This window comes from Canis lupus, chromosome 6 (assembly GCF_011100685.1).
Source record: "Canis lupus familiaris isolate Mischka breed German Shepherd chromosome 6, alternate assembly UU_Cfam_GSD_1.0, whole genome shotgun sequence".
Lineage (NCBI taxonomy): Eukaryota > Metazoa > Chordata > Mammalia > Carnivora > Canidae > Canis > Canis lupus.
In genome coordinates, this window is record NC_049227.1 from 13,770,152 (window position 1) to 13,784,637 (window position 14,486).

At 37.7% G+C, this 14,486-nt stretch overlaps 1 protein-coding gene and 1 pseudogene across 8 annotated transcripts in view; both read right to left on the reverse strand.

Moving 5' to 3' along the window:
• SDK1 (sidekick cell adhesion molecule 1) overlaps window positions 1–14,486 on the reverse strand; it is a 537,600-nt gene that overhangs the window by 481,732 nt on the left and 41,382 nt on the right. The window lies entirely within an intron of this gene.
• Window positions 1–14,486, reverse strand: part of LOC119872165 — a 52,816-nt pseudogene that overhangs the window by 15,470 nt on the left and 22,860 nt on the right.

Below are 14,486 nucleotides of genomic sequence, written 5' to 3' on the forward strand. Positions count from 1 at the left end.
TCATGAGTGTGTTGCTGGTTCAGTCAGAGTATCTGCAGCTCTTTGTTCAGGATACATGGGTAGTAGTAAGAAAACTGGGGAAACTTGCCAACACCTTGATCCTTAAATGCCAAAGTTCCCAGGCATGCCTCTTCTTTCTGCCTTTTACAAGACATCCTATGTTTGTCTGCTGTGGTGTATCCAGGGAATTTTAATCATAAGAGGTGGATATGGGAGCACTGGGGCAACTCCACCTTGGCAGAACCTGAAGTCAATAAATAATTTCTGAATGCCTGTTATATGCCAGGCACAGATGAGTTTCTTGTCCTCATGAAGCTAACTAAATCTTAAAAGATTACACAAAAAATAATGGTAATAATCTGTGATGAGTGCTCTCCTAGGGCATGCCAAAACCTACCTGCTCTCCATAGAAATCTTTTTACTTCTTCCAGTCTGAAATTGTTTTTTAACAGAGCTTAAAGGCATATATCTCTTAAAAGTAAAAGGCATATACAATCATTCATTTATTAAACAAGCACAGAGAATGTGTAGGGTCCTGTTATAGATATTGGGAAAGCATTAGAGAATAAAATAAAAAGCCTTACACGGACGTGGCTTACTTCTATTGGAAGAAACAGGCAAATGCAATAAACATAATTCATAAGAAGTCTGAAATCTACATTCATTCAATCAATTCACTCAATGTCAATGTCTTACCAGGTAATACCTTGCCTGAAAATCACTCCCAGTAATATCTGGTATTTAATTTATAAATCCAGATGTCTTATTTCAGATCCTTCTGTTTTGAGAGAGGAGAGAGGAGAGAGGCTGAGTGTAATGGGTGGCATTGTGGAGCTGATGTGGGAAAAGAATTCTCAACAAAGAAAAGAGAGAACACAGGAAGCGATGCTGAAGGCAGACATCCCTGTGTGTGGAGGGTCAGAGCTTTCACTGCAGCAGACAAATGAATGCTGACCCTAGACAGTCCAGCGCATACATGTGCCTCGGTGGGAGGACTGCCATCAGCTCTGTTCCAAATCTCAGGACACTGTGCATGATTTATGACAGCTTCATTATGAAGCAGCTTTTCCCCCTCTGGAAATGTTAATTTATGAATCACGAAAACTGCCACTTTCATCAATGAGCAGCAGCTGTGGCATTGCTGAAAAAGTATTCGAATCATAAGACAAGGTTTGTGTTTTAGCTCTGTTGTTTAGTAAAACTTGGGGTAAGATCCTTGTTTCCTGGTGACTAAGTTATCTCATCTGTAAAGTGAGTATAATCATATCTATGCTGCCTATCATCTCCCAGAGTTGTAAGGAAAGGTAAGACACTTTTTGTAAATTTTAATGTCTATTTTTAGCATCAAAATTTTCATCTGGTGATCTGACATGTAGATCCTTTAAAATTCTATTAACCAAACAATTGCTTTAACTGATATAAGGCTTTTTAGAGTTCTTCTTAGCTCATTCAGTGATTGTCACTGGCTATTACTAGTAATGATGCTATTAACGTTGGTGTGCATGTTTTTGTATGGTCCTAGTTCTTCACTTCTCTGGAATAAGTGCCAGAAGTGTGATCACTGGGTCATACAATAAGTGTATTGATATTACTGATAAAATGATTATAAATCCTTCAAAAGATGTGTGGCTTGCCCATACTTCCTCCCAGTCTACGGTTTCTTGCTTCAACCTCTTCACAGCATCTGTTACACCGCAAAAGTTTTCAGTTTTGATGAACCCCAATTTATTTACTTTTCTCATTTACGAATCATGTTTTTGGTGCCATGTCTAAAAAATCTTCACTAACTCCTAGGTCCTGAAGATTTTCTCCTATGCTTTTTCTAAAGACTTTTCACAGGCTTACATGTTATACTTACATCTAAAGTGCACTGATTTTTTTTTGTTTTATTTTGCATAAGGTATGAGTTTTAGATTGAGGTTCATGATTTTTGCCTGCTGATGCTCAGTTTCTCCAGCACCATATGCTGAAAAGATTATTTTTCCTCTGCTCAATTGCTTTAAGCTTGTAGTAAAATAAACATAAAATTTGTCATTTTAACCATTTTAGTGTACTATTTAATAGCACTGAGTATATTCACAAAGTTGTACAACCATCACTATTTCTACATATTTTTCAACATCACAAATGGAAACTCTGTGCCCATTGAACAAGCCTCCCAATCCTCTCCTCTCTCAGCCCTGGTAACTTACATTCTACTTTGTCTCCATGAATTTGCCTGTTCTAGATAACTGCTATAATTGGAAGTATACAACACTTGTCTTTTTGTGCTTGTCTTTTTTCACTTAGCATGCTGTCAAGGTTCACCCATGTTGTAGCATTTTTCAACAGTTCATTCCCTTTTATGGTTGAATAATTCCCCAATGTATAGATCACATTTTCTTCATTATTCAGCCACTGATGGACACTTGAGTTGTTTCTACTTTAGCTATTATGAATAACACGGCTATGAATAAGTGTGCAAATATCTGTTTAAGTCTCTGCTATCAATTCTTTGGGGTACATACCTAGGAGTAAAACTGCTGGACCATGTAGCAATTTTATTTAATATTGTGAGGAACCACCAAACTTTTCCACACTACCTTCACTATTTTACATTCTCATCAGCAATACACAAAGGCTCCAATTTCTCCACATCTTCACCAAAATTTATTTCCTGATTTTTTTTTAAAGTAATAGCTGTCCTAATATTCGATAAAGGAGGAAAGACTATCCATTGGAAGAAAGACAGTCTTTTCAATAAATGGTGCTGGGAAAATTGGACATCCACATGCAGAAGAATGAAACTAGACCACTCTCTTTCACCATACACAAAGATAAACTCAAAATGGATGAAAGATCTAAATGTGAGACAAGATTCCATCAAAATCCTAGAGAAGAACACAGGCAACACCCTTTTTGAACTCGGCCATAGTAACTTCTTGCAAGATACATCCACGAAGGCAAAAGAAACAAAAGCAAAAATGAACTATTGGGACTTCATCAAGATAAGAAGCTTTTGCACAGCAAAGGATACAGTCAACAAAACTCAAAGACAACCTACAGAATGGGAGAAGATATTTGCAAATGACATATCAGATAAAGGGCTAGTTTCCAAGATCTATAAAGAACTTATCAAACTCAACACCAAAGAAACAAACAATCCAATCATGAAATGGGCAAAAGACATGAACAGAAATCTCACAGAGGAAGACATAGACATGGCCAACATGCACATGAGAAAATGCTCAGCATCACTTGCCATCAGGGAAATACAAATCAAAACCACAATGAGATACCACCTCACACCAGTGAGAATGGGGAAAATTAACAAGGCAGGAAACAACAAACGTTGGAGAGGATGCGGAGAAAAGGGAACCCTCATACACTGTTGGTGGGAATGTGAACTGGTGCAGCCACTCTGGAAAACTGTGTGGAGGTTCCTCAAACAGTTAAAAATAGACCTGCCCTACGACCCAGCAATTGCACTGTTGGGGATTTACCCCAAAGATACAAATGCAATGAAACGCCGGGACACTGCACCCCGATGTTTATAGCAGCAATGGCCACGATAGCCAAGCTGTGGAAGGAGCCTCGGTGTCCAACGAAAGATGAATGGATAAAGAAGATGTGGTTTATGTATACAATGGAATATTACTCAGCTATTAGAAATGACAAATACCCACCATTTGCTTCAACGTGGATGGAACTGGAGGGTATCATGCTGAGTGAAGTAAGCCAGTCGGAGAAGGACAAACATCATATGTTCTCATTCATTTGGGGAATATAAATAATAGTGAAAGGGAATATAAGGGAAGGGGGAAGAAATGTGTGGGAAATATCAGAAAGGGAGACAGAACGTAAAGACTGCTAACTCTGGGAAACGAACTAGGGGTGGTGGAAGGGGAGGAGGGCGGGGGGTGGGAGTGAATGGGTGACGGGCACTGGGGGTTATTCTGTATGTTAGTAAATTGAACACCAATAAAAAATAAATAAAAAAAAATAAAAAAAAATAAAAAAAAATAAAGTAATAGCTGTCCTAATAGGTGTTAAGTGGGTATCTCTTTGTGGTTTTGATTTGCATTTCCCAGATGACTAATGATGCTGAGCATCTTTTAATAAGCCTTTGGCCATTTGTGCATCTTCTCTGGGTAAGTATCTATTCAAATATTTTACCTATTTTTTAATTGGGTTGGGTTTTTTTATGACTGAGTTGTAGGAGTTTTAAAAAATACATATATTCTGGATATTAATCCCTTAGCAGATTTGAATTTGATGTATCTATTAGATTTCCAAATGGAGATATTTCATAGGCATGATAAAATTTATAGCAATAACTCGCAAACTGTGGCCTGTGGGACCCAATCCATCCCAGGTCTGTTTTTTGGTATGTTCCAAGCTCAGGGGCCTGAAGTCACTGTACCTATATCCATAGAAGTCAAAAGGGATTCCAAAAGCTCCCTATGCTCTACCATTCACATTTTTGGCCAATTATCTGGCTTTTCACAAAAGTGTTAATCCAAGTATGCCCTTTATCCAGTGTGGCTGAAGCCAGCTTCTGTTGGCTAACATGTGCCAATTTTATGCTTTTCTATCTAAATCCATATGAAATGACGCCATGCTGGTAGTTGAAATCTGCATTGGTGGGAATGTTTACACCATGGAAACTGGAAAATGCTACCAATTAGGACTTTTCCTTACTAAAACACAGTTATTCAACATTTAACAGCAAGCACATCACAGCCTTTATTCCTGTTGATGGGTAAAATCCCAGAATCTCTCGTTTCCTAGACATCTCTGTACCTCTCCTGCTTTACTATGTCCCTCACTGGTCCCATATGCCTTAACCACTCTCAGCTCACCTATAGGACTCACAGTTGAAGCCAAACCAAAGCCTCTGTCTGGTCGGTCCACCTCTCCTCTGAACGTCTGCTTCTTCATCTTGCTCCACTTGGAATCTGATTCTCCCCTGTTGACCCTCTAACCCTGTAGCCCTCTCTAGACTTCCCATAGCCTCATACACTGGGCTTAGAGCTAAGGCAGTTTTGGCCATTTGTGCATCTTTTTTGGATAAGTGTCTATTCAAATATTTTACCCATTTTTAATTTTTTTATGACTGAGTATATCTTAGCTTCTCCACTCTGTCCAGTCCACTCTACCTTCTTCTTCCTTACCTGCCTCCATCTCAAAACCTCATGTGATCTGACTTTATTTCCCACTATCCCTTCATCTTCTAGTCAACGTCTGACGCTGTCTCTCTCTTATTTTTTATGATCTATCTCTTGACTCACAATTTCCACAGGCACATTGATAGTCCTTCAATCCACATATGATTAGTCTGTGCTGTCCCTAGATATTTCCTCATTCTCTTTTTGCCTGAACAGATTTCCAAACTTCTAAAGTCCTTAAAAACTCTATGAACAAAGAAATCTCTCTGTTATCACCTATTAAAACTCTTGAAATAATCCCTTATTCTCTACAAAATTATATATGAGCTTTAATGAGGTAAGAACTTTGTTCTTATTTCTAAGAATGATTTATAATCATTTTATCAATAACATCAATATTCAAGAGGTACTTAGTACTGAATTTTATAATTCTCAAATGAAATCAATATTTGAGACATATTTTCCTACACATAGGTGAAAACTATTGTTAGCCATATAATGAAGTGACCATGCCAGTAACCAAATACACAACACAGCAGGAATACAGTCATGAAGAGAAGTTCATGTTGATGATGGACCTTTTATCTTCTCACAGTAAGACAAAACTGCTTAATGCTTTAGGAAAGCATAACATTCAAAATAACATAAGACAGAAATAAATGAAGATGACTATACCAAGGCATCTCACAATGGTTCTGGATCAATTCACATGGCAACATGCCAGCAGGACTGAGGTCTGCCAATATTTTGACATTTTAAAATACTGATTATAAGTTATTAGGAGCTTTAAGATTATCACAGGAACTAGTAAACAAGGAGAAAGGATAGGATACTGAAAAGAAGAATCCGTTAACAAAAACCATATGACTCAGGGGAGAAGACTCTTCCAGAAGGCTAATGCTTTCATTTTATCTTTCTTCTCTATTGACACTGTCCAGCTCTCAGACATTTCCATCCAATGAATGATACGATTGATCATGAAGAGGTCCCAGAGGATTTATTATTGCAATGCTTCATTCTAGTTTCACACTTCCATTCTATCAAATGTAGTCAATATCCTGTCTGTAGGATGAAAGTATTGCAGATAAAAATCAATTCCCTTTGGAACTCATTTTCTGAGAAGCTTGGTGTATCACTGAAATTTAGGAACCACTGCCTTTCAAACTGGTCAAATGCTACAAAAAGGTATCTTAGTACTGTAGGAATTTATTTACTACCAGCTTGAGCTATACCATAGCCAAAAGAAGTAAAAGAAAAAGTTTATCCTCTAAAAATTATAGGAAAAAAGGAAAAAGAAATCACTTAGAAACCCTAAAAAGTATATTGAAAGACGTACCTAGAAAAAAATTAAATAGTTTTGAAAATTAGAGCTTTTATGACCAACTTATTGCAGGTAGTCCAAGGTAGGTACTCAGCTAGGGTCTGTTGGGGCCCGAGTGTGTCCCTGCACACTCAGAACTCTCTCAAGTTCTCTCAGTCCTTCATATCATCTCCTCATGGAGTCAATTCTAGAGTCCATGGATGAGATTACTTCTGGACCTTTCTGAGCACTGCTTTCCAGTGCATCTTTTTCTTATCCATATGTCCTCTCTCTCTTGATGATGCCTCAGTTTTTGTCTTAAGAATTCTCAGCAGAAGGGTAAATTTAGATAAGTTTAGTTTTTCATATTGGCCTACATCCAATAAGGCCAAGAAACAGGAAGGTACTTCAAGGTGTTTAGGATAGGGTGGAGTACATGAATAGCTTGCCATTGTAGAATAATGCATGGTACACATTCAAGATCATCCAGCACTATGGAAACAGGACTGGTGTGGAAGCCATTTGAGGGGATATTTCCATTCTCACTGGAAGTCATAGGCCTCCTGTTTATAATTCTTGCCCCTCAATCCTACAGTCCTTCAATTTACACAGTCACTGCACCATGACCCACCATTCCTCAGAGTTACCAAGAAAATTTCTTAAAGACCTCAGGAAATTTTATAACCCAAAGCACTGTTAAGCCCTCCCAGAAGCCCAAAGTGACTTCAGAGTAGCCATTTCTCAGTTTCCAAGTCTTCCTGCTTTTAGCTATAAGCAACTGTTAAGTATGCATTTATCAGTTGGAAAGGGAACAGTCAGTTTTAGCAGATTTCCTCACATTATTAAATATAAACAACAAGCAAGCAAACAAACAAAAACCTTCCTAACCTCACAGACATGTTGTGAGACCCAATTAAATTAGAAAAAAAAAAAACCTTATAAAAATGGTTTCAAGATTTCCCACTAGTGTTATAGATTTCATTTCCTGCTTTTACTTTCTACTTAATTTCATTATAAAACTCAATAAAAATGCTTTCGATTTTTCAGGACACTCTCTCCTCAAGGATTATTTTTTCTGAATGACAACAGCAGCAGCAACAACAAAAAGTATCTTTAACTGGCTACCTACCTAGAGAAAGACAAACTTATTTTAAATAATTTTAACTTGGATTTTTTTTACCATATTAGCTCAGTTTTCAACTTGTTACCAGGTATGGCAATGATCATATAATTATACAGACTATATATTCTTCTCCTATATATTGAGAAAAAAAGGGATAAATATCATAGTTTACATATTAAAAGTCCATAATAAGAAAAGGGATAACAACCAGGGCTACATTCACTAGGTAATATATGGATATTAGTCTATTTTATGGGGGAACTAAATTGATTCCATGTATTTCTTAGAATTCATGATTCTAAATATTAGAAAACAGGTTAGAGATTTCTTTGATGTGCCTATATTCGTAATGTAGAGTCAAAGGAGCTTTAGAGAACATTAAGTCCAATTTTGTCATTTTTCAGGTAAAAGACCAACGCCCAGAGAGGGGACGTGACTTGCCATTTAATGGGAGAAATAGAACAAAGGCCACATCAGATTCCTAGAAGATTGTTTCTTCTAAGAATACTTAGGGAGCACTAACTGCAAACAAGATCAATGCTGCAGAATCAGTGATGATGCCACACAGTCCAGTCCTCATCCTCAGACAGCTTACATCCTAATGGGAGAAACAAACTTCAAGTAATGAGTTATACCAAGACCTGTTAATAACTACTGCAAAGAAAGATGCAGGGATGTGTGTTATGAGAACAAATAATAGGGCACCTGACTTGCTGGAACTGGGAAAGTTCCCTAGAAAAAGTCACTTTTGAACTGAGTATGGAAGAGCGACCATATAATTTACTGCATAAACCTGCAGTAAAGGGAATACCCTAAAAAGACATGAACTGGCTCTGTCCTGGGCAAAAAGGTCCTCCTGGAGCAGAAGGATAAGTCCATATTAACCAGATGAAATAATGGGAGTATTCTGGGCAGAGGGAAGAACACATATGAATTCCTGAGTCATGAAGAACATGGTTCATTCAAGGAAATAAGCTAACATCTACTGGAGGCTTACTAAATGTCAGGCACTATGCTACCACTTTACACATTTCATCACATTTAATTCACACACACTCCTACAAAGTAGACACTAATAATTCCATTTCAAAGAAGAGAACCCTGATACATAGAAGATCAAGAATTTGTCCAAGATCATAGCCAGAGTAAGAAAAACAAAACAAAACAAAACAAAACAAAAAAACCTAAGATTCAAATTCAGGCAGTCTGACCCTAAACACTATAAATCTGACCATTATACAAAGTGGCTTGGCTGTCTCTGAAGAGACAGAGATGAAGCAAAGAAATCAGGCCACATGAAGAAGTAAGGAACCATATTAGGCCTTGTAGGTTACATTAGGGATTTGGTTACTCATTCAAGATACTAATGGATTTTAAGCAAGGGACTGGTACCATATTCACATTAACAAATTATTCTGTTCAAAACATGAAGAAAGGATTAAAAAACAAAAGCAAAAACAGGGAAACAAGTTATAACAGTCAGGCAGAAATTTATGAGAGATAAAACAGTTTAGCTAGAGATGGTGACAGGGGTGGACACAGAGATGTGAGTGAGTTTGTGGGATATTAAGTGGTACAATAAAAAGAACCTGGTGATTGGCCAGATATAGTAGTGGAGAAAAAGAAGTATCAAGGATAATTCCCTGGTTCTGCCTTGAACAATTGTTGGGTGGTTATCTACTTGAAGAAAGGATTACTAGATGAGAGGCAGGATCTTTGTGAAGTAAAGCAGGACAGAGGGAGAGCAGGGTCTTTTTTCTTTTTACTTTTTTTTCATTTGTTTTTTCAATGTGCCTTTGAAAAAGATCTAGGAAAATGCCACAAAGAAGGTATTGAATATAGAGGTTTGAAGGTCAAAGGAGTAGCTTGGGATGGATAAATAAGTTTGCAAGTCATCTGCAAATACTACAGTTGGTAGGTGAACTATGGACTTATGTGAGATTACCTAAGAAAAGAAAATAAGGTGGGAGGTAAAGAAGTCCTAGGACCAACTACTAAAAAAATCCAATATTTAGAGGAAAGTGACCTGGCAAAAGAATCCAATAGACAGGAAAAGCAAATAGGACTGTGGTTTTATGGAGGTCAGAAAAAGAGTGTGTCAAGAAGGAGGAAATGAACCAAATGGTCAAGTAAGTCAGCTAAGTTTAAGTGGGGTAAGAACAGAAAAATGATCCCATTTTAGTGGGAGCAGAAGTATAATGTCATGAGTTGATGTGAGAAAAGGAGGTGAAGAGATACTATAGAGCCTGCTCATGTTCTAAATATTCTAATAAAGAATCCTATAATGTCATATGTCAAATATACCTCAAAAAACTTAATTTTTTTAAAAAGGGATTCTGTAAGTCCAGAGTCAATAAGTATTTATGTCATTTCATTAAACAAAAAGAGAATTTTGACAAACCTTTACTACCTCTGCTCCTACATTTCCATTTTATTATGAGATTTTAGTTCCAAATTTTTAAGTATAAAAGATCAACATTCAATTAGACTAATCAATACATTTTACCATTTTGTTTTTCATTATCATTCCTTATATTCTACTTTTTTTCCTGATTTATTTTTTTCTTATATCCTTTTTAAATTCTTTCAAAGAGGTTTGGCAGATGGTAAACTTTTTTAAAGATTTTATTTATTTATGCATGAGAGAGAGGCAGAGACATGGACATAGGAAGAGGCAGGCTCCTCACAGAGAGCCTGATGCAGGACTCGATTCCAGGATGAGGATCAAGCCCTGAGCTAAGGCAGATGCTCAACCACTGAGCCGCCCAGGTGTCCCCGGATGGTAAACTTCTTGAGGCATTATCTGGCATATTTTAATTCCCAAATGGGTCTCAACAATATTTCCTACATGACATGCTCATCCAGATCCTTGCTACTCCCTCATAAACAATGAAGTCTTTTCTCTTGAACCTGGGCAGGCCTATATGACTATCTCAACCAATAGCATATTGGTGAAAATAACACTATGTGACTTGCAAAGGCAGTCATAAAAGGCAATACAGTTTATAGCTCTTCCTCTTGGATGCTTGCCTTTGGAATCTAGCTATCATGCTCTGAAAGAGCCTAGGCCAGATGAAGAGGTCTATGTGGAAATGAATTGAAGCCTTTGGTCCTCAACCCTGCATGAACTACCCATGCAGAGTCAATACCAACTTGCTGGCACAAGAGGAGTTATCTTGGAGAAGTCAGCTGCCATTAGCTGAGCTATCTCAGCATGTGGAGCAAAGATAAGCCTTTCTACTCCTACTCAAATTGCAGATTTGTGTAAAAAATTTTGTTTTGTTTTGTTTTGTTTTAAGCTACTAAACTTCAGGGTGGTTTATTAAGCTACAATAGCTAATAAGGGCACATTGCAGGTCTTAAAATGCTATTAACACCCCTCTCCCTTGCAGGCAAAAGATAATTTGGCTAGGTATAGAACACTAGGTTTCTGCCACTGAAAACTTTGAAATTTCTTATAAGTTTACACAATTACCTTGAGACCCACCAGGGGGTCCAGGAACTTAACTCTGTGAAATAAAAACTGTTTGCACATGGGAAGCCCAGGTGGCTCAGAGGTTTACTGCTGCCTTCAGCCCAGGGGGCAATCCTGGAGACCCAGGATTGAGTCCCATGTCAGGCTCCCCGCATGGAGCCTGCTTCTCCCTCTGCCTATGTCTCTGCCTCTCTCTCTCTCTCTCTCTGTGATGACTATCATAAATAAATAAAATTAAAAAAAAATAAAACATCGAGAAAATATTCTAATATAAAGCAAAGTCTCTGCCTCTCTCTCTCTCTCTGTGTGTCTCTCATTAATAAATAAATAAAATATTTTTAAAAAACTGTTTATACAAAAGCCTATTTATGAATGTTTATAGTAACTTTATTGTAATTGCCCAACTGGAAATATCCCAAATATTTCAACTGGTGAGGCAAATAACACATTTAGATACATACACAGAGTAAAATACTCCTAAGGAATAACAAGGCACAAATTACAGGCATACCCTAGAAATACTGTAGGTTCAGTTCCAGACCATGCAATAAAGTTAATATTGCAATAGAGTAAGCCAATTAATTTTTTGGTTTTCCCAGTGCAAATGGGAAACGAAAAGTTATGTTTACCCTATATTGTAGTTGATTAAATGTGCAATAGAATTTTGTCTTACATACCTTGATTAAAAAATACTTTATTGCAGAAAAGCACTAACCACCATCTGAGTTGTAATCTTTTTGCTGATAGAAGGTGTTGCCTTAATGTTGATGTCTTCTGTTGTTGGCAGTGGCTACAGGTTTGGGCGACTGTGGCAAGTTCTTAAAATAAGACAATACTGAGGTTTACCACATGAATTAATTAATTCTTTTCATGAAGGATTTCTCTGTAGCATGTGATGCTGTCTGATAGTATTTCACCCTCAGAAGAACTTTCAAACTTGGAGTCAATCCTCTTAAAACTTGTCACTGCTTTATCGACTAGGCTTATATAATATCCTAAATCCTTTGCTGTCATTTCAACAATCTTCATAGCATTTTCCCTAGGAGTAGATGCCATCTCAAGAAATCACTTTCTTTGCTCATTCATAAGAAGCAACCTCTTATCCATTAGTTCCTGAAATTGCAACAATTTAGTAACATCTTCAGGGTTCCACTTCTAATTTTAGTTCTCTTGCTATTTTCACCACATCTGCAGTCTCAGGGAATAGAAAGGCCCAAGGGCAGAAGAGAGATGGAGGAAATAGCCAGTTGGTAGTCAAAGCACACTCAACATTTGTTGATTAAGTTTGCCATCTTATATGGGCACAGCTCATGGCACTCCAAAAAAAATTATAATAGTAACATCAAAGATCACTGATCATAGGTCATCATAACAAATATAATAATAATGAAAAAGTATAAAATGTTGTGAGAATTACTAAATGCTATTAGAAAAATGGCACCAACAAACTTGCTCAATGCAAGACTGCCATAAACCTTCAATTGTAAAAACCCCAATATCTACAAAGTGCAATAAAGCAAAGCACACCAAAACAAGGTATGACTGTACTGATAGACACAATACAGATGAATGGAAAATGTACTGATAAGTGAGAGAATCCAGATTCAACAGACTATATGCTATAAGATTCTGTTTTTAAGATGTTCAGAAAAACTCAAAAGTATATGAGGATTAGTGATTGCCAAGAGCTGGTGAGGGAAGAGTTCAAAGCACAAGAGAATTTTTGGTGTGAGGGAAGTATTTTATACCTTTACTGGGGTGGTGGACTAAGAACTTCATGTGTTTGTCAAGATTCACTGAACTGTACCCTAAAGAGGGTGAATTTTATACCTTAATTTTTAAAATTAAGGAAAAGCATGTTATTTCTGGGTAGAAAAGACTCAGGTAGGAAGAGATTGGGAGAAAGATGTGCCTTCTGTCCCTTGTCCATAACATGAAGACACAGATCTCCTGGAACTGGAGCACAGCCACATTCAAGAGGATGGGCATAGGGACACAATGTGCTGAGCCATATGGGACGAAGGCAGCATTTTGTTTCTCTCTCTCTCTGGGCCTCACACCTCTCATTTCCCTTTTCCTGGTAGTACCTTGTCCCATATTGATGTAGGAATGAGTTAGGGGCAGATGGAGCTAGGCAGGGAAAGATAAGGGAAAGGCCCAGAGTCAGGCTCCTGCCCAACCCAAGAAAACAGAGATAAGACAGTAAAAACAGAGAAAAATAATAAACCTGGCTCCCTAGCTCCAAAATGTTAGGGAGTATCTCCCTTTAATGGCCACAAAGAAATCACAGAAATTCACCAGACCACAAAGATATCATTAAGGTGTTATCTCAATAGTCCCTGCTCAAACCAATACTGCACAAGAGTCTCAAGGCTGTGGGCTCCCTGGCTAGGTTCTCAATAAAAGACTGCCACTAAAAGCCCTCAGTGGTAACCCTATCGGGACCCCTCTGACTTGTGAGAGCTTTCTCTGTATCTCTGCTTAATAAACTTCTATCACTTTGCTCACTTTCTGTTGTCTACAAGATTCATTCTTCAACTCTGTAAGACAAGAACCAAGCTCTCCTATATCAATATCACCCTTTGCAGAACTGCTTCCTGTATGTATTGTGGCTCCTCTATAACCCCATAACTCCAAATGATATGTGGCTTTGGTTTTTCCAAGAAACAATTCTATGGGCTTCATGGTGTCAGGATTTCTTAGCACAGCTTTCTTTAAATATTATGATTCGTCAATGACCAGACAATGATTAATTGCTACTTCAGAGGAAGGAGTCAGGTGGTTCAAACATGGCCCACCAGGTTCTGCCCTTCAGTAGGAAATGGGATTATAAGGCATTTCCTGGAGAAGTAGGAATGAACTGGCAAGATTCATTACATGTCATCAAATAGGATTCTTTAGAAGTTATAGATTTAATGGACCCAGAGACAGGGTAACTGAGACAAAGAAATGACCTAATTAACCAAAGGTAAAGAAGTGAGAAAAAAGATGTGTTTCAAAAATATCAAGTGGCCTGTTCTGCCTAAAGCACAATATTTTTTGTAGTAGGACTTAAAAGAGATAAGCTGGGATATCCACGTGTCCCTGGGTGGAGAGAGGGAGCCAGAGGGTCCGGGGCAGGAGCTGAAAAACTATGAGACATAATATCTCAGAAGAAAAGGCTACTTTCAGAACTAAGGTGGTAGAAGTTGATTCAGTTATACTCTGTTCTTCCTGATGGAAGAGTATAATTAGTGAGGGTCAGGGAGTAGGCCGGGTCATCATGCAGCCTGAAAAAAGAGTGGTTCAAAGAACAAAGATTTGGCTGTGCTTCTCTGGCCAAATCCAAGAGAGAAAAAGAGATTGATTTGGATGCATACAAAAAACCCAGGTAGACTGCTGAAAAGATAGAACAAAGTGTCTAGCCTCACTGTGGTTCAGAATAAATATTTGTTAAAATGT